Source organism: Protopterus annectens, chromosome 2.part0, assembly GCF_019279795.1.
Source record: "Protopterus annectens isolate FY-2018-M chromosome 2.part0, PAN1.0, whole genome shotgun sequence".
NCBI lineage: Eukaryota > Metazoa > Chordata > Ceratodontiformes > Protopteridae > Protopterus > Protopterus annectens.
Window position 1 is genome coordinate 1552256873 of NC_056728.1, and position 19599 is coordinate 1552276471.

Consider the following 19599-nt stretch of genomic DNA (forward strand, 5'->3'; position numbering starts at 1 on the left):
ATAAATATATATGACCAATATATATCTCAAATAATGATGTTTGCTGATGATGTCTTACTTATGTTACCCAGCTCTAAGGAAGTGTTAGGCGAAGTGGATATAGTAACAACAAATTTCAAAAATAATCTCAAGACTCACCTTCAACAAATCTAAATCAAAATATTTATTATTAAATAAAAAAGAACATACAGGTTCCAGTTAATCATATTAATGGAAACCAAGTTTCAACTCTAGACTATTTAGGAATAGTCCTAGGTAAGAATATAGAAGAAACCTTACAGCTTAACTATGCTGAAGCCATAGACTTAATCAAGACATTAATAAGCAAATGGAATAATTTGTTTATAACATTTGATGATAGGTTACAACTGATAAAAATGGTTTTGTTACCTAAAATCTTATATATAGCACAAGCCCTTATACTTCTACCAGGAAAGAAAATCCTTAAAGAAATCACTTCAACTCAGATTTAATTTCTATGGTACCCCAAAAGAAATAGAGTGGCATATTCTTATCATATCAGAAAATGGGAACAAGGGGGTGTTAAAATTCCCAGAGATTGAAACTTATATAAAGGCATCTATAATTAAAATAGGGATGAATTGGATAAATCCTAGATACTCTTCCAATTGGAAACAGTTACACTCCATTATACTAATGAATGAAAATTATTTATCAAAAAATGCTTTGGTAACTGATAAAGATAACAAGATATGGCACTATTTAAGTTTAAATTTACAGTATAGCAAATAAATAAAACTAACACTAATAAACAATATTTTTGATGTGTTTAGCAAATTCATTAACACAAATCTAGATATAAAACTGTGGCATAGATTTTTAATACCATTAACTATTACAAGAGATTTCCCTGATAAAACACATAGAGAGATTTTTGGTTTATGAGAAAACAGTAACCTATTTTGTTGGTTGCAATGTATTGAAAACTAACAAGCTTTGAACACGCAAAGTATATTGTCAGTCTATGGCCTCTCCCCTAATGACTGGTTGGTTCTTCAGAGTGTCACAACATGCACTAAGGATCTATGTAGAATAATACATAACTCAGCCTCCAAAACCATGCCAAAAATTATAAACTGGATGGTTGGAATTCTATATAATAATATCAATGTTAAGAATGAATTATCATATCTACATAACCCTTTAATTGTCCATAATCAGCTCCTAAAGATTCTTACTGGCAATACCTAACTAATGGGTTTCAAGTATCATTATCAATGGAAGAAAAAACAAACATTTTAGTTTCAGTTAAACTAACTTCTTATTCACAATTCTGGAGGATTTTTCATTGGAAATTTCTAAACAGATCCTTTTTGACATCTGAGAAACTCTCAAAAATGAACCCTTCAAACAGCAAGTTATGTTGGAGATGTCATCTGTTCACTAATACTGACTGGTCTCATGTTTTATGAATGTACTAATATTAAACCATATTGGAATGAGATTAACAAATTTCTCCAAGCTATCTATACTGATATATTTGTTTTGACAAAGTCCTTAATTTTATTGAATGTTGTTAATAGTAATAATAATATGAAGAAAGATGACCTGCATTTGTTGTGGACAATGTTAGCAACAGCCAGAAAATGTATTACTAGAAGATGGAACTCTAATGTAGCACCCACAATGGAGGAATTTCTATTATCACTGAAGAAATGCATACTAATGGAGAAAAGAACTAAAGAGTTAAGAACTTTTCCTAAGCCATTGGTTAATAGTCTGTGGAGGAAAGTTCTGAATTAGACTGATACCCTACAGATGGAACCAAACTCTTCCTATCATAGTGTATATATTAACTTATTATATAACTGCAAATGTTTTTATCTGAATCCTTTTTGTCAGGCTGAATGTAAATAATGTAAATAGTTATTGAATGTTATGAATGTATTAAATTATTATTAAATTATTGTGTTATTTCATCAAAATAAATATCATTTGAGTAAAATAAAAGAGCAAGAAAATGTGAGATAGCCACCTTGAGCCACGTAAAGACTTAAGCAGGATACTTAAAATATGACAAATGTTAATTAGTACAATGAGATTATGAAAACTGACTAGCTGGCCCACATTTGTTACTGAAGGATGCATCAGTATGTGTTTTAAATACATATATCTACTTTTTCATGCAGGTTGGAGATTTATACAGGATATGGAAAACATTAAAATGTTTGATCAGTGCAATAAAATTAAGACAGCAGATTAATGATACAAGTATTTACTAGATGAAAAATTACATTTATGTCTTTCATACCATTGATCCAACAGCCTGTGTTGTATACAGTGGAAAGCAACATACTATAAAAATACATATCAACGTCTGCTAAAATTAACATTTTTGGAAATTCTGTCAAAACGTAATTTTCCTTTTTTTGTGAAATAATAGAGCTTTGACCTTTTAAATGCTCTTCCTACTTTGCTTCTTTTCTTTTCTGCTTTCTGATATACAATACATCACATTACTTTGCTCCAGCTGCTGTTTGGATTTATTAATCTGTGTAAGTTCTGTCTTTGTGGTATTAAAATACAATAGACCACTTTAATTAAAGTAACTAATTATAGAAATAATCTGCATTTATCTATTAATTATATTATTCGTATTACTTTGAACTAAAATAGATAAGTGCTTCTATCACTTGTCAGTATATTCCACTATAACTTGCCTCTGTATTTGATACATGTAGCTATAGAATTACTATATTACATTTTTATGTAAAGCATGTTTTATATAAGACATTTGATTCAGCTCAGAGATTACTTGGAGAGCAGGCCTTCTGTGTAGCCAATAATCTTTTAAGTGGTTTATTCATTCAATTTATTCTTTTAGGGTCTAACTTTGCTGTTATCTTTCTCAGTCCCTGACATATGTAAAGGGTAACCATTTGTAACCTCATGACCCACTATAGCAAGTCTTGAAATGGTAAGGCTAAATGGCTAAGTCCAAAATTGCCATTTCTTAGAATACTTCCTTTTCTTTGAGGTAGATTGATATCAGAGTTGGTATATATATATATATATATATATATATATATATATATATATATATATATATATATATATATATATATATATATATATATATATATATATATATATATATATATATATATATATATATATATATATATATATTCAGGGGGTATAGTGAGTTTGCCTCCCACAAAGGGGGTTCAGAGGGGCTTGTACACCTCTAACTAAGAAGGTTATAGGAGAAGATTCTTCTGTTTCTTTTGGCTGCTCCCATTAGGGATCACTACAATGGATCATCTGTTTCCATTTCTTCCTGTCCTTTGCATCTTGTTCTGTCACACCAACCACCTGCATGTCCTCTCTTACCATATCCATAAACCTTATCTTAGGCCTTCTTCTTTTCCTCTTACCGGGCAGCTCCTTCCTTAGCATCTTTCTCCCAATATACCTAGCACGTCCATACCAATGCAATCTCACCTCTCTGGCTTTGACTCTAAACAGTTCAACCTTGGCTGACCCTCTAATACACTCATTTCCAATCCTGTTTACCCTCATCACACCCAATGCAAATATTAACATATTTAATTCTGCCAACTCCAGCTCTGACTCCTATCTTTTTGTCAGTGCCACCGTCTCCGACCCATATAACATAGCAGGTCTCACTAGTGATGTTTGATATTCACTGTTGTACATTTTCTGTTTTTTTTTTTCTGTTTGTTGGCACTCACTATTTCTAGTGCTGAAACTTCAATAGTGGGCTGTGTAAAGTGCATTCTTGAGGAATCAGTGTTCTGTCATTTGTTAATTACCATCTACATAATGTGTACTGAATTTACAGCCCCAAATATAGCACCCTTCACAATTTAGGCATTTTTTCTGTTTGTTTTCAAGTTCTAAATCATAAAATTAAATTCAAGCCTTACCAAAAGGATACCATTGAAATGATATTGGTATGACAAGGTGATTAACACATTGCTTCATATGGAGGGATCATCTTCCAAATATCCAATACTATGCTATCCATCACACAGAAATACATTGTGTTTGGATAGATCCCAAACTCTACTTTTTTATTAATATGATGTCATAGTTTTGATAAAAACATCTCCTGCTTGAGACCTTTTAATGAACTGCTCACCCCTAAACAAAGAAACCATACTCAGACAGAGAACGTATGTTCAAATCCCAAAGGAAAGAATATGCAATGCAAGACAAACTACTTAATCAATACTCAAACTATATATTTTCCTTAAATTCTAGAGAGTTATGATTAGTATATATATATATATAAAGGAGCATCAGGGTGTAAGAGTGGTAATTTCATTGAATTTCAGTCCCCTGTATGTTATACTTCAAACAATTTTTCTGGTGTTTAAACTCCTAACCTTAGACCCTATGATCCCACAGCTATACAAGATCTCAGTTCCCATACTCAAACTCACTATTACTGAAAATTGTTCTGTCAAATCTTTGGTCTTGGATTTTTTTAGATTCAGGCCTAAGAATTTATTCTTATATAGTATTAACTGCCTTTCTATGGACACTGACTCAATACCAAATTCCAAGGCAAGAACATTGAGTGCTGCAATTATTTTATTTGTATTTTAAAATCCTAAAAAATACTGTTTGAAATTAAAGGAAAAGCAGTTCCCTCACTATTTTAATAATTTAGGGTTAAATGGTTCATTGGTACAGCTAAAGATAAATGAAATAATTACCCTAAATGTAAACAAATAAAAATGCCTTCAAAATACACCCAGAATTCATAATCCATTCTACTCATTAACATACAGCGTCAGTTTTCTCCTTATTATATAGTTAAAGGACATGGACAGATAGCTTATAACCTATTACTATGTGAGGCAAAAAACAACACATTTTCTTAGTTATAGTGAACTCGAATTTTACTAGAACTTTTGAAAATGGGTTGCTGAAGGGACCAGATGCTCAACCTGGTTTTCTCTTCCTAGGTGGTTGACATCATGTAAATCGTTTGGCAAGCAACACACACTGGCAACAGCAATGATCCATGTTCCATGTTTTTGTTTGTTTTCTAAAAATGATGGGCAAGTATGAATGACAAGCAGTACATGTTCAAGGACTGTATTGTATGTATATATCTGTTGTGTTTTGTGTGTGTGCGTCCATGTCCATATGAAACTAGCAGAATACATTACTGTGGTTGGAGTCTTTTCACCTGACCATTTTCAAGCATCAAAGGCATATGTGGTATGAAAGAATGGGTGGTAGTCATAGTCCAGAGGTTCACAGTTGTGTAGAAGTTTTCACAAAGAGTGCCGCTACACCTGTTTGCAAATACAGAATTTGTAAGTCATTTGTGATGACTAAGGAAATATGAAGGTGTTTTAAAAATATGTCTACTTGTTTATCCATAAGTATATGAGACGTACAATGTGAAAACATTGGTGTTAATATACTTTAGCATGTTTTCAAGGGGGTTGTGCTGGAGGAGGTGAAATACGAGGGGATATTATATTTTTGTGGTGGATAGACCCCATATTATTTTTGAAATATTTTTATATAACAGGGTAATTCAGACAGGAAGTATTTAAGAGAATGTAGGAGAGAGAATTAGGAAAGGAGGGAGGTTAAGAGTTGAAATCAAGAGGAAACCCTGGTCCACAGGACCTCAGATGTTTCTACTTCCTGATTGTGTTATAGTGGAAGATTCCCAAGGTTGAGCAGGCAGGGGCCTGCATTGGTGCAGTGGTCAGCACTGACCAGGACTGTGAGTCCAACACACTGAGAAGCACCTTGGACTGGCTGAAGGCATCTCTCAATTACTTGTTCTACCACATCCTCAACCAAGTCCTGAAGCCCAGAGTTTGTGAGGCTTACAAGCTGCTACATGCCAGGGTACCTATAGGACCTGTGCCACTGCCTGACCCTGTGAGTATGTCCTTGGATGGGCAGAGGGTGAACTCTCCATAACCTGTGACGAATGTGGCTGGGATTTTCCTATGGACACTGGACCTGTGGAAAAAAATATAACAGAAATGGAGAGAAAGAAAACAAGGAGGACAAAGAAGGACAAATTAATGCATAATTAAAATAAAAAAAGAGAGAGGGCTGAAAGGTAAAGAGACAAACAAGAAATGCAGACAATAAATTCACTCATAATGTAATAAACCAGTGCTATCTTTATTAACAGCTATTTTTATTTTCATGAATATTCAAATAAAGGAAAATTCTCATAAATAGTTATAGAAACATGGGAACAATCAGTATATTGCTATGAAGTGGAGGCGATGTTCACTTTTGCAGTCTACAAATAATAATATATGCTCGTGTAACATAAGAACTGGTAATCTACTTGGCAATCCTAAATGATATGAGCTGTGCTACAGGTGTATGCAGAAAGCACACTGCTACTTCTGTTATCCTTATGCATAAATTATTTCTGCCTTTACTATTACAAAATGAATAAGCAATAGAAAAAAGTCACACATTTCTCAAAAATGTCTTTCATAAATATAAATAATTAATTTTGTCATACCCACAATTGCCCTCAGTTAGTCTTTTAAGCCTCCAGTTTCCTTGATCTTGTTTGCATACAATTTCCTCTTCAAATGTATATAGAACATAAAGGATTATTGTCTAATTATCTGAAATGTTTATTTTACAAGAGTTCTGGCATGATTATGTTTTCAGTACATTAAGTTAGTGAATTAATCCCTGCATTTGCTTAAGATAAGTGCTTAGTTATGTACACATTTATATTGATTTTTGGTGTATGCATTTATTTATTAAGCAGCAAAGCACAAAATTTCATGTTTACCTTGTATGTAATCCATCAGTGCTAATAAGTTCTTCAATGCACATTGCAGTATAAGTATGGCTTGGATTTCATCCGATTGTTATATTTCTACATTTCCATATGGCTTGTCTCATTGGGAGGCAAATAAAAGTTTTATTTTACAATTCCTTTGTAGTTTCTGGTTTTCATTATGTCTTCAGTTTTAAGTAATATCTTGTGAAGTTCATCTAAGTACACGTGCATGAAAAAATAGTTGTAAGTATACTCATGCAGATTTACATCTGTATTTTACAAAAACATCTATGTATATTTACATATATTTTTTCTCATACATATGTATATATGTATTTGTGTGTGTGTGTGTGTGTGTGTGTGTGTGTGTGTGTGTGTGTGTGCATTTATAAACAAAAGTATGTCATTGCATTAATATGCTAAATTTGTATACAGATGCATTTTGGTTTACTGTTATGTTTATGCTTATTCATACTCATTAGATGCATATTTGCACTGAAACCTAAATTGCTTGCATTTATCTGTTGGCATGCATAAATATCTTGCATTTACCTGTAGGTATGCAATATTTCTATACTGTATGTGTTTAAAAACTATTTTTGATAAGATTTTACAAAAAAAAAGGGAAACTACTTATTATAGAACTCTGGCCCTCTTTCCATCATATGATCTACTCACTTAATGTCAGTTTTCACTCAGGCATAACATATATATATATATATATATATATATATATATATATATATATATATATATATACATAGACAAAATGCCTGATGAACAGTGAGACTAGTCCATCTACAACACAGCATAGTCCACACATAGAATTCCATGCATTAATTATACTCTATGTGTTATTTACGAGAAAGGAAACACTGAACTGAATGTTATGGTCTATAATTTTGTACTGTACACCACCTCTTTACTTACACAGGTTTATACTGTACAGAAGCCTCTGTGCATGGGGTCCCTTACTACTGCTGTCGGCTGGTCATCATTAGTCATAATTAGTCATATTAGGATCAGAACTGGGAGTTGCAGTGACAGCTTGGGACACTTCACCACCTGACAGGTGTATGATCATGTTATGCAGAATGCAACACACAGTAAACATCCAGATTGCAGTAACTGGGCCATGCTGATGGGTACCCCAGACTCATCCAGGCAATTAAATCAAGTCTTCAATGTGCCAAAAATTCTTGTAATGACAATACAGGTCTGAGACTAGATTGTATAAAATTGTCCTCAGCAGTTTTACTTGGATTTCTCACAAGTGTCATGAACCATGGATACAATGGATATCCAGCATCACGTGAAAAAAAGAGAGAAAAGGGGGAGGCAGAAAAGAATAAAGTGAGTTAGCATTAAGAAAAACATTTTACCGTTAAAATTTACTTAAATAAAAGCCTGTGGAATACCCAACATGCCCCCAGTCTGTCTCTGGAAGATCCCCATGGCAAATATAGTGAAGGCCATACATACTTTAGTATCCACAGGGATAGGAAAGTCATGCATCTCCCCCCAGTTCCTCTGTGAGGTCCATACATACTCACTAAGACCTTATGGTATCCCTGTCCACTCTGAACCTGTTAAGAATTTGCATATATCCCATGTGCCTCTGATACAAGAGGTTTGAGAGGTCAGTCAGTGGAAGTTCTAGCTTGTCTGGAGTTTTCATTTAGTTTTTACTGATTATCAAAACAGTAATGACAATTCTTTGAGCATATCTCCACATTTTCGGCCTGTCAGTGCAGCTCAGTGGAAGCAGTATTGGCTTGAGCAAGACAAGCAATTTTCACTTTTAAATAACAAGGCTAACAGCAAGGGAAAGCATCTTCATCAATTGCAAATTAGATAAGAAAGTTATGATTCTCCCATTCATATCGAATCTGTGGAGGGCATGGAAATGCATCATATTATGACTATGAATCACAAACAGGCAGGAGAATAAATCATTAGCATACAAAGATTGACAGAAGTCCTCATTTACATCTCATTATAGCTTCATTTTCTTGCACTTATTCATGGATATCATAATTGGAGTTGAGGCTTTGTTGCAAAAACACATGAATAGTGTGGAAAGCCTATACATGTTTTCATAATGATTATGAACACCACCCTGTGTTTTTTCAGTTAGTGCATGACAAAAAAAAAATGTTATTCATTTTCACATGTTAGTGGCAGAGTGTGTGTGTATGTGCATATTTAAAACAAGCTGGAAAACATTTCTATGGTCAGAATTTCTTACTACTTTTAGTTGATAAAGCTAAACATCAGAGGTGTAGCCATTCAGAAGTAAATCATTTTACAGATGGCGATTACTGATTTTGCGTATTGCATTTAATATATGGGTGCAGGTACAAGTTTAGTTTAATGCTTCACTGTCAAACATCAGTTGTATACCCAGTAAAACAGTATATCCTGATAGCTGAATTTCTTCTGATAAACAGAACAAACAGAGCAAACAACATCCACAACATCCACACCCATATATACATCTCCACATACAAACACTAAATAAATTTAAAAACTAAATGACAATAATAACATAAATAACTGAACTAAATAAAAAAAATAATAAAAATTTTATACATAATCAATCAAATATGACCTACTAAATAAAAACCAACATCTTCAAGTGCTGGACTTGTAAAAAATAAATATAAATAAAATAAAATAAAAATAAATCAAATAAAAATAAAACAAATAAAAAATATTAACCCAACATTCACACTTCAAGTTTTAGTTAATATAATATAATATATAATGCTTTCTCAAATTCAAGCACAGGCATGGAGACAAATACATGGCATTGTATGTGCAGCTACCATCAACACAAACACATCAGATGAGATGGCCATCATTGCTCTATCTCAATAAACTTCTTAATTTCAGTATGCACGAAAGAGAAACCTTGTCATTAACACCCGGAGCTCTGTAAGAATTCAACCTCAATTGCCAAATCAATTCCTGTCTCTCTAACAATAACTGGTAAGGGCCCCCTTTTACAGCTGATGTAATTTGATTTAAAATCCTAAACACAAAAGAGTGAGTGGGATTCTCACTACAATGCTTGGACAGGGCATTCTCTAACCTTATGCTGTATATATGCTCATAGATCCTTTCTTTAAACTTCCTGTCAGTCTTGCCCACATAAAATGCGGGACAAAGCTGACAGGAAGCAAGATAAACTACAGACCTCGAAGATCATGTATATCTTCCCTTTATCCTGTAAGTGTTGTTAGCAATTGAAAAACTGGCCCCAGTTGCCAAGTGCCTGCAACAACTGCATGCCTCACACTTGAAAGTCCCATCAATATGGTGACAGACTTCACTATTCATCTCCATGATACTCTTTAAATTATACCCTTTTCTGTAAGTGACGTAAGGTCTGTCACCCAATTTACTTATTTTGTCAGAATCAAAACTGAACTAACCCCAGTTTCTCACCAGGATACACTTTATTAAATCTGCCTCTATACTGTAAGAGGTAATAAATCTCATCATCAGACTCAACCCATTATGCTCCACATTATTTTTATCAATGGAAACAAAAGAGAGGGAGCCTGTGTTAGCGTAACCAATACTAGACATCGTGGTTTGTCCTGTCAAAATAGGTTTGTAAACTCCCATTCTTCTTTTGTTTTATACCTCCTCTATTCTTCCAAAATCATTGACTCAGGGTAACCTCTCTTGGTAAACATGTCCTTCAAAGCCTCACATTCTTCAACTAAACTAACATCCTCTGATACCATCCAAGCAGCATGAACCAATTGTCCCTAGACTATAGATTTCTTCTGATGTTGGGGGTGGGCACTAGAGTAGTGGAGCATTGTGTTAGAATATGTTTCCTTATGGTAGATGCTAGCCACGAAACACTTATTTACAAAATCCTTCTTCAAATAAACATCTAAATGGGCTATGCTGTCCTCCGCAAAAGTGTGGGTAAACTTCAGAAAAGTAGTACTGTTATTAATCTTTTCTACAAATTTATCTACCGCCACTCTGTCCCCATCAAACAAAACAAAAACATCATCAAGGAATCTTATATAAAACTTGACCCTAGTCCTGATCTCAAGTGTGTTCAACACATACTGATGTTCCCATTGTGCCATAACCAAGATGGCAAAACTGGCTCCACACGGGGAGCCCATAGCAACCCCTACTTTTTGGATGTAGATGTCATTGTCAAACATCACAAAATTGTTGGTTAAAATGACGTCCAACAATTCCTGTACCAAATGCACTTCATTACTCTCTGCTCCATAGACTAGCATCCGCTCCACCACCCAATCAATACCCAAATTATGGGGTATTGAAAAGTATAAATCAGTAACATCTATAGTCAACAAACCAATGTTGTCCTGGTAAGGGCATTGTTCTATAGCCGCTGAAAAGGACCACGAATCCTTACAAATCTGGGTCTCCATCTTGACATATTTTTTCAAAATACAGTCAACAAGTTTAGCACTGGCGTATGTGATGGAAAACCTAGCATTAGCTAAGACTCTCATTGGAGGATCCTTGGTACTTTTATGTAGTTTTGGCAATCCAAACAAGGTGGGAATTCTCGGTGAAACCACAGATAAGTAATTAAACATTTCTACATCTATAACTCCTTCCAAAAAGAGGTCTCCCAAAAAGCCATTGATGCATTTATACGCAGTATTCAGTTCACTGACACTAAATGCCTCGTAAGTTTTACCACTAATCACATTCCTCATCCTCTCATTATAATTTTCCATATCCATTAACACCAAACCCCCTCCCTTGTCTGGTTTCAACACATGCACCGGTAATGATTTAAACATTTGCAATGCCCCATGTTCATCCCTAGACATATTTATATTACAGTTACGTTTAGCATGACATAAATTCCTAATGTCTATTTCACACGTGTTTGAACAAGACAAGAGATGGGTGTGTGGGAGGATTAAAAGTACTAGGTACCCTCATACCTCCACCTTGATGGTGGTTGTTCCCCAAAAGTAAGGTCAAGTTCATTTTTCTGATGAACAACTTAAAGTCAATCAATGTTCTAGGCAAATCAAAGTGCTGGGCTAGAACAAATGTCAAGACCCTAGAGAAAAATTCACACAAAGCCTGCAATGGCCATCTGATGTTTGTGTTGATGGTAGTTGCACATACATTGCCATGTATTTCTCTCCATTTGCCTACATGTTCGTTCGAGATTTAAGCAAGCATTATATTAACAGCATGCTTTTATAAACCTTGAAATGTGAATGATCAGTTAATATTTTACGATTGTTTGATTTTTTATTGGATTAGGTTTATTTTATATTAGTCTAAGTAGGATTTTTACAAGTCCAGCACTTGAGGATGTTGGTTTTTATCTAGTAGGTAATATTTGATTGATTATGTATAAAAGTTATTTTTATTTTCAACTTGCAGTTCAGTTATTTATGGTATAGTCCCTTTAAATGTCAATTAGTTTTAACATGTGTTTGTAAAGGGAGATGTATATATGGGTGTGGGTGTTGTTTGCTCTGTTTGTCTGAAGAAGTTCGGCTATCAGTTGAACGAAAAGTGTTGTGGAAATAAATTGTTGCTTAACAAGTTTGACTTCAGTTCTGCTCTTGCCTGGAGTTCCTTTGGAGATTTCTTGGTGTGTGTTCCAGTGTGCCTTGTGGATTTAACTGGAGTTTCTTTGGTATACCTAGTTTGTGTTGTTTTTCGTATAGTCCATGTGAGTGTTAACAACACAGATGTACTTCCATGGACTATATTAACAGAGACATTATTGATCTCCTCTATGAAAATGTGTGTCTCAGGCAAGTATGTAGTAGTATATCTAGGGTGAGAGGAGAGAGGCAATTGCCCCTGGTGCAAAATGTTGGTGGAGTGGGGCTTGGTCAGCTGATCCAGATCTCTTTAATGCAATACCTGCTTTTAAAAAATGCTACTGCATTTGAGGTCAAAGTAGCACTCCATGTGTGGTCTAAACTGTAGCAAGCAGTTAGCTGCAGTCTAAAAGTAAAAAAATATAAAAATCTCAAATCTCTCTCTTTTTTTTAGTACAACCTGAGAGTGCTAGCGCGCCATTCAGGCAGAGTATAAACTGTAGCAACCATTTGCTACATTCATAGCAAGTAGTTTGCTACAGTTTAAATTAAATAAGGATTTTTTTCAGCTGAAACATGAGTGCAGTAGTGATTAATGTAGGCAGGGTATAAACTGTAGCAACTGTCTGAAATATTTGTAGCAAGCAGTTTGCTACAGTTTAAAAAAATAACTTATTATTATTATTTGTATTATTTTAAATAAAATGTAGGAGAGGAGAGTCATGGGCAGGGAACAAAACTGGGAACTGAATTGCTGGGTCAGAAGAAGATCATGCATCTGGCCACCTAGTTCATGTGCCAATAGAAGGAACTGACTTTTCTGATTTTTTTCCATGTGTGCAATTTTTTTTCTTTTTTTTTTAACTCTTCAGTGGTAGAGCTTGGGATGATGGATCTTGGCTCTACCTGCAATAAACTGATCACTACAATGTAGCAATCAGCATATTCCTGTAAATGTTTTCTTTGGGGTGGTATAGATTACAGTAAAGTACTTTTTTTCTTGTGTTTTTCATTTGAACAGCTGAGAGGTAAGGGTACTGGCATACTGTGCTGGTTGTGTCAGCTATGCTTTTGCAGGTATGTACCTTGCATTCAGGAGCATTCTACTTTCACCAAAGATGATGCCACAGTATAAGTAAGTAAAGTGTTTTTTTAACAACTGATACCACTGTACTCTGGAAAACTTTAGACATTTTGACTGAATTAAGAACTGATTGCATGTAGGCAGGTTTTAGAATGTAATATTAGCTTTTTATTTATTTTTTGTTACAGCCACTTGTTTGAAGTAACTGATTTTATGATGGCAGCTGCTAGACTGTATTTTACAGGCTTTTTATTGATTTGTTTTACTTACAGTAGGTTTTCTGCTTGATAAATGTTATATGCAAGAGTGCATTTTTCTAGTTAGGCTGCTTGGACTTAACTGAAAAACTACAAGTACTTTATTTAGAAATGGTTGTGGACTTGTACTGTGTATGGATATAGTAGAAACAGTTATTTACTCCATTCTAGTATAATTGCATTTCTATATTTTGGTACTCACTTTCTGACTGTTCTTTCTCCATGTAACTACCTACCTAACCTGTTCTTACCCCCCTGCTGTCTGCTGTCTCACTAGACTGTTAGCTGACTTCTGCTCTGGCTACCAACCCCCCCACCCTCCAGCATACCCTTCCTGCCTGCTACTAACAATCTGTAATGTTCTATGCCTTGTAAACCTGTTGTCTCCTAATAACGTTTTGTTTTTCACCCTTACAGCTGTTTAAACATCTTGGGTTGCAGGTGCAGCCCCCCTCCAAACTTGAATAAGTACTATTGCCGAAGTGCAATTCCAGTGAAAATAGTACAAAGGCTTCTCTGCAAGCACTGCTTTTATTCAAATTGGACGCAATGTATGTCTTAACGTTCAACATACAGACTTAATGTTAATGCCTTTATATACTGAGATTTTGTTTGTTTAAAGTATGCACACTTGCAGAGGCCTGTCTAGCTAGCCCAGTTTTCTTAACTCCAGTCCTGTAAAACCCCATTTCAGACTCTAGTTGATGACACACTGCTGGGTTCTGTACCTCTCTCTGAGTAGCAAGGCAAACTTTTAAATTTTGTATCTATGGCTTTTACATCCAACTGTGCTGCTTTCCCCAGTTTCATCTGTGACCAGTCAATATTAGACTCTTTTTGTATGGCAATAGCTACCCACTTCCAAACTAAACTGCACTACCCCAGAATTAGTAACACCATAAATAATTAACTTGTGCTAGTTTAGTTCCCCCCTTGAACTTTACTGCCATTTACTTAACTGCAGTTCATCTATTCTCTGGGTACTCTCTCCATATCACTTACCTACAGTTTGAGTCAATTGATTGTTTGTTTTTGTTTGAATTGCCCATCTTCCAGAATCTACTTGAGAGACCTGTCAATCACTCCCACAGGACTCCTCCTGCAATTAGTCCCTCCCCGCTTAGGACAGAAGTTATATAAAGGCCTGTATTCTCGGTTATTTGATTGTTTTCCAGCCCACAACCCCTCCTAAGAGCAGCTAACAGGTCTCTGCTTGCTTCACTCCCCACCCTGCCCCTAATTCCCACCCATCCCCGGTGGTCCTACCTTTATTAGAACAAACCCCTCCCATCATTTTTACCACCAACCACAACACTACTCCCAACTCTTAATCCACCATTTTCCCACTACTACCCCTCCTCTTCTGCCAACACAAATAAGCATACCATACTTGTACTCTTTGCATACCCTCTCCTTGCATATCTTACATCTTCCCAAAACTCCATTATACCCCCACTTAACCACTTCCACTGTACAACTATTCACTCCATCACTCATGACTCACCCTCACTCTGCTCCTCTCCCACCAACTCAAGAACCATCCCTATGCATCCCCCACATATTATATCAACTAAAATACTAAAACTAAATGCATCCCTACAAGTTAACAAAATAACCCTCCCACCACATCTGTTGTCGACTGCACCCAGTCATAAAGTTTCCCTAAAATGCAAACTCTTTCACAAACTGATAAAACTAATAACTTCATGCATATCAAAACTTGCTCTCAGTTGAGACATCCACCCCAACGCTGGCCACTCCATCTGCAACCCCACTTCTAATAGTCAGACTAACAACCACATCTACCAAATCCCAGCCAGTAGAAAACCAAATGACCTCCTTCTGCTAAGCCTAAATATCAGAAGTATAGCCAACAAAGTCCGTGAACTCCATGCCACCATAGACTTATACTCCCCAGATATAATCATCCTGACAGAAACCTGGCTAAAACCTCATATTACCAGTGAGCAAATCCTCCCAAATGGTTACAACATACTAAGACTAGACCGACTAAACAAGAAAGGAGGTGGTATAGCTATAATATTTAAACAGCATCTAAACATCCAGATTCTAAACTCATCAGCTCCCCAAATTGCCAATGAAGAAATAATATATACCAACCTGAAAATAAACCAAAATAAAACCATCAACATAATAGGATGCTACTTCCCACCTGACCAAAATATCCCTCCACTAGAAATCCTCCTCAGGTGGACTACCCACTATCTCCCTCAAGAGACCATAATTTTAGGTGACTTCAATATTGATTGGCAATCCTGTTGCAGCAACCATCCAACCCAGCATTTAAACGTTCATGGCTTCACCCAACTAGTCCAGTCACCAACCAGGATAAATAAAAACTCCAGCAAGCACACTACCCTGGATTGGATACTAGTCAGCAAGATTTCCCAGTCCTACATAGCAGGCTGCCTATCAGATAGCCTCAGTGATCATTCCCCACCATTCCTTCTCAAAAAACACCTATACCAAGTTAAACCTGTTATCTACCGTCAAATACATAAATAAACTACACTTTAACCCAATCACATTCATCTCATCCCTCAAAGAATGTAACTGGCACCCTCTAAATTACCTCAGCCTAGATGACGCAGTCCAATTTTACAATACTACCTTCCTAAGCATCCTAAATAACCATGCCCCCATAAGACTTACCAGAACCAAAGCCCAACCCTCCCCATGACTACAGAAAACCACTAGGTCAGAAATTAAAAACCGAGATAAAGCCTGGGAACACTGGCACAAAACCAAAATGCACTCAGCTAGACAGAAATTCCTAGAACCACACAATAGAGTCAAAAAGCTAATAAAGGAAGACAAAATCCAGTGCTACCAGTCTGCCCTCAACTCCTCCCAACACAACCCCAAACAGTTCTGGACCTCCATAAACTCTATCCTCCACCCAGGTAAAATCAATACCCCTCCACCTAACATTCCTCACTCCTCAGAAAATATTGCTACCTCATTCAACACACACTTCACACAAACCGTACTATCACTAGCTAGACAACACAACCCCCCCTACACCCCACACCTTCACTCAGTAATCTCCCCACATTCTTCTCATTTTCTCCCATTCCTACCGCCAACATAAGAAAACTCTTAACTAAACTTAAACCCACAAAATTAGCAGTAGACAGCCTCTCAAGTGAATTCCTACAAATTGCAGCTGACACCCTAGCCTACCCAGTATCAATCTTGATTAACCAATCTCTATCAGAATGCTACATCCCTACACTATGGAAAATATCACACATCATTCCCCTTCACAAAGGCAGCCCCTCCACAGAACTAACCAACTACCTCCCAATAGTGATTCTATCTCCACTCTCCAAAATACTAGAGAGATGCATTCACTCTCAAATCTCAGACTACCTCCTTACTAACAACATCCTTTCTAATACTCAACATGGTTTCTGACCAAACCATAGCACCACCACTGCCTTACTCTCTTTTACTAACACTATCCTTCACTATAAAAACAATGGCTATCTCTCCTCTGCTACTTTTCTAGACCTATCTAAAGCATTTGACATGGTCCCACACAAACAATTCCTCTCTGTACTCAATAACCTATAATTTTCTCAATCAGTCACCAACTGGTTTCAAAGTTACCTGCCTCACCACCAGCAATCTGTTGTATGGCAAAATGACATATCTCCCCAACTACTTGTCTCTATTGTTGTTCCCCAAGGATCCATCCTTGGACCCCTACTCTTCTCTGTTTTCACCAATAATCTATCCTCTGCCACCAAACATGGCACACTCATACAATATGCAGATGACTCAACCATTATCTGCTCAGCCCAGTCCCTACCCAAACTGCAAAAGGTCACACAGAATGCCTTTTCCTCTGTTGAAACTTGGCTATCCAATGCCCAGTTGATACTCAACCCAAACAAAACTAAACTCCTCATCTTCGAACCCACCAAACATACTCAAAACAACTCTCACTTTAACATCACAGCAAAAGACAACACCACTATCCACCCAACAGATCACACCAAATTGCTAGGAGTTGAAATAGACAACAATCTCAAATTTGACATTCACATATCCATGACCATAAACAAAGTCCACCAAAAACTAGGAGCCTTATAAAGAAATAAGCAACTCCTCACCAAAACAGCTAAGATTTCAGTTGCAAATTCGCACCTCATCTCCACCCTACTTTATGCCTCTCCAATATATACCAACCTAAGGCAATGCGATCTAAATAAACTCAAGACCTGCTACAACAAAATCATCAAATTCGCCACCGGGGCATCCTACCACAGTCACCACTGTGTCTCACTTACTGAACTAGGCTGGCTAGAACTCCTTCACCTCCTTCAATGGTATCAACTCGCACTCACCCACAAACTGGTTAACCATCCTCTAAAGGTCCCATCCCTCCAGTATCTACTCCAACCCTACCTCACCACCAGACCACTACGATCCAGCCACAAAAATCAATTACAGGTTACTAGAGCCAATAACACTGCTGGAGAAGCACTATTCTCCAGCACTGTAGCCAAATTATGGAACATCCCCCCCCCAATAACCCCTCTACTATCATGCACCCACTTCAAAGCTTTACTTAAAGTGCACCTAAAACATGCTGGCTATGCCCATGTAACTCTCCCCTCTAACTTCTCCTACTCCATCTACCCTCTAGCTCTCTTCCACCCCACAAACTACCTTTGATTACAGCAAGCTCTGATACTTCCATGCCTATCTACCAAGCTCTGATACTTCCATGCCTATCTATCAAGCTCTGATACTTCCATGCCTATCTACTTATTATATTGCAGTAACGTCTTATTGTAACAATTGTTAATATCTGCTATGACTTTGTGGATAGAACAGATACTAGTTATCTACTGAATGTACTATGTTCTTCATCTGTAACTATGTTTGTAATATTTTAATTGCTAGGATTCTTCATCTGTAACTATGTCTGTAATATTTTAATTTGTGAAGCTTTTCACCCCGGGACTCCGCTGAAAATTGACCTGCGTCCAGTCGGACATTCCCGGTCAACAAATGTAAATAAATAAATAAATCATAAGCATAAGATGATTGGCTTCAATAATTGGCTTAGTTTCTGGTGCCTTTCCAGGAAAATTCAGTATTTCTCAGCATAGGAGGAAATGGTTAATGAACTACATTGCTTTGCAATGTATAATCTCCACCTTTGTCCCTTGTAATTCTGAATATTGGCTAAAACTTTATCCACCTCTTAGAGAGTTTCTAAGGCCATGCCAAATTGACAAACATGCTGAAAAAGCAAATAAAACCCAAAGAAATCTAAAGGTGTTACTGCTCAATTCTAGGAGGCTAAACAATATAACTCCCCACCATACAAGTCCTCCTCATTCTGCATAATATAGTATAGACATCTGTACCATTGTCTAGAGATGGAATAAACTGTCAAAAAGTACTCTGACAGTGCAAGGCTTCAGTGCCTTCCATACATTTAGACCATCAGCTATACCGACAGGGACAAAAGGTGGGGGAGTCTCAAGTTATATTAGCAACAAATATAACTCTAAGCTGGTTAAGCAACATAATGGCATGGAATTTATCCACATGCAAATCACCATAGACAAACTCCCACACCATACAGTAGCAAGCTATAGGTCACTCTATATGTCCCATCACATCAACTGCACCAAGACCTACTGAGGACACAAACTATTAAACCAAATACCCTATTAATGTGAGACTTTAGCATCCCCATTTATAAACTAGAAAACAAAAACTGCCTCAAACTCAAATGCACAATGATTCCTGGACTTAATTAAGGCAAATACCCTAGATCAGATAGAACACACACACACACACACACACACACACACACACACACACACACACACACACACACACACACACACACAC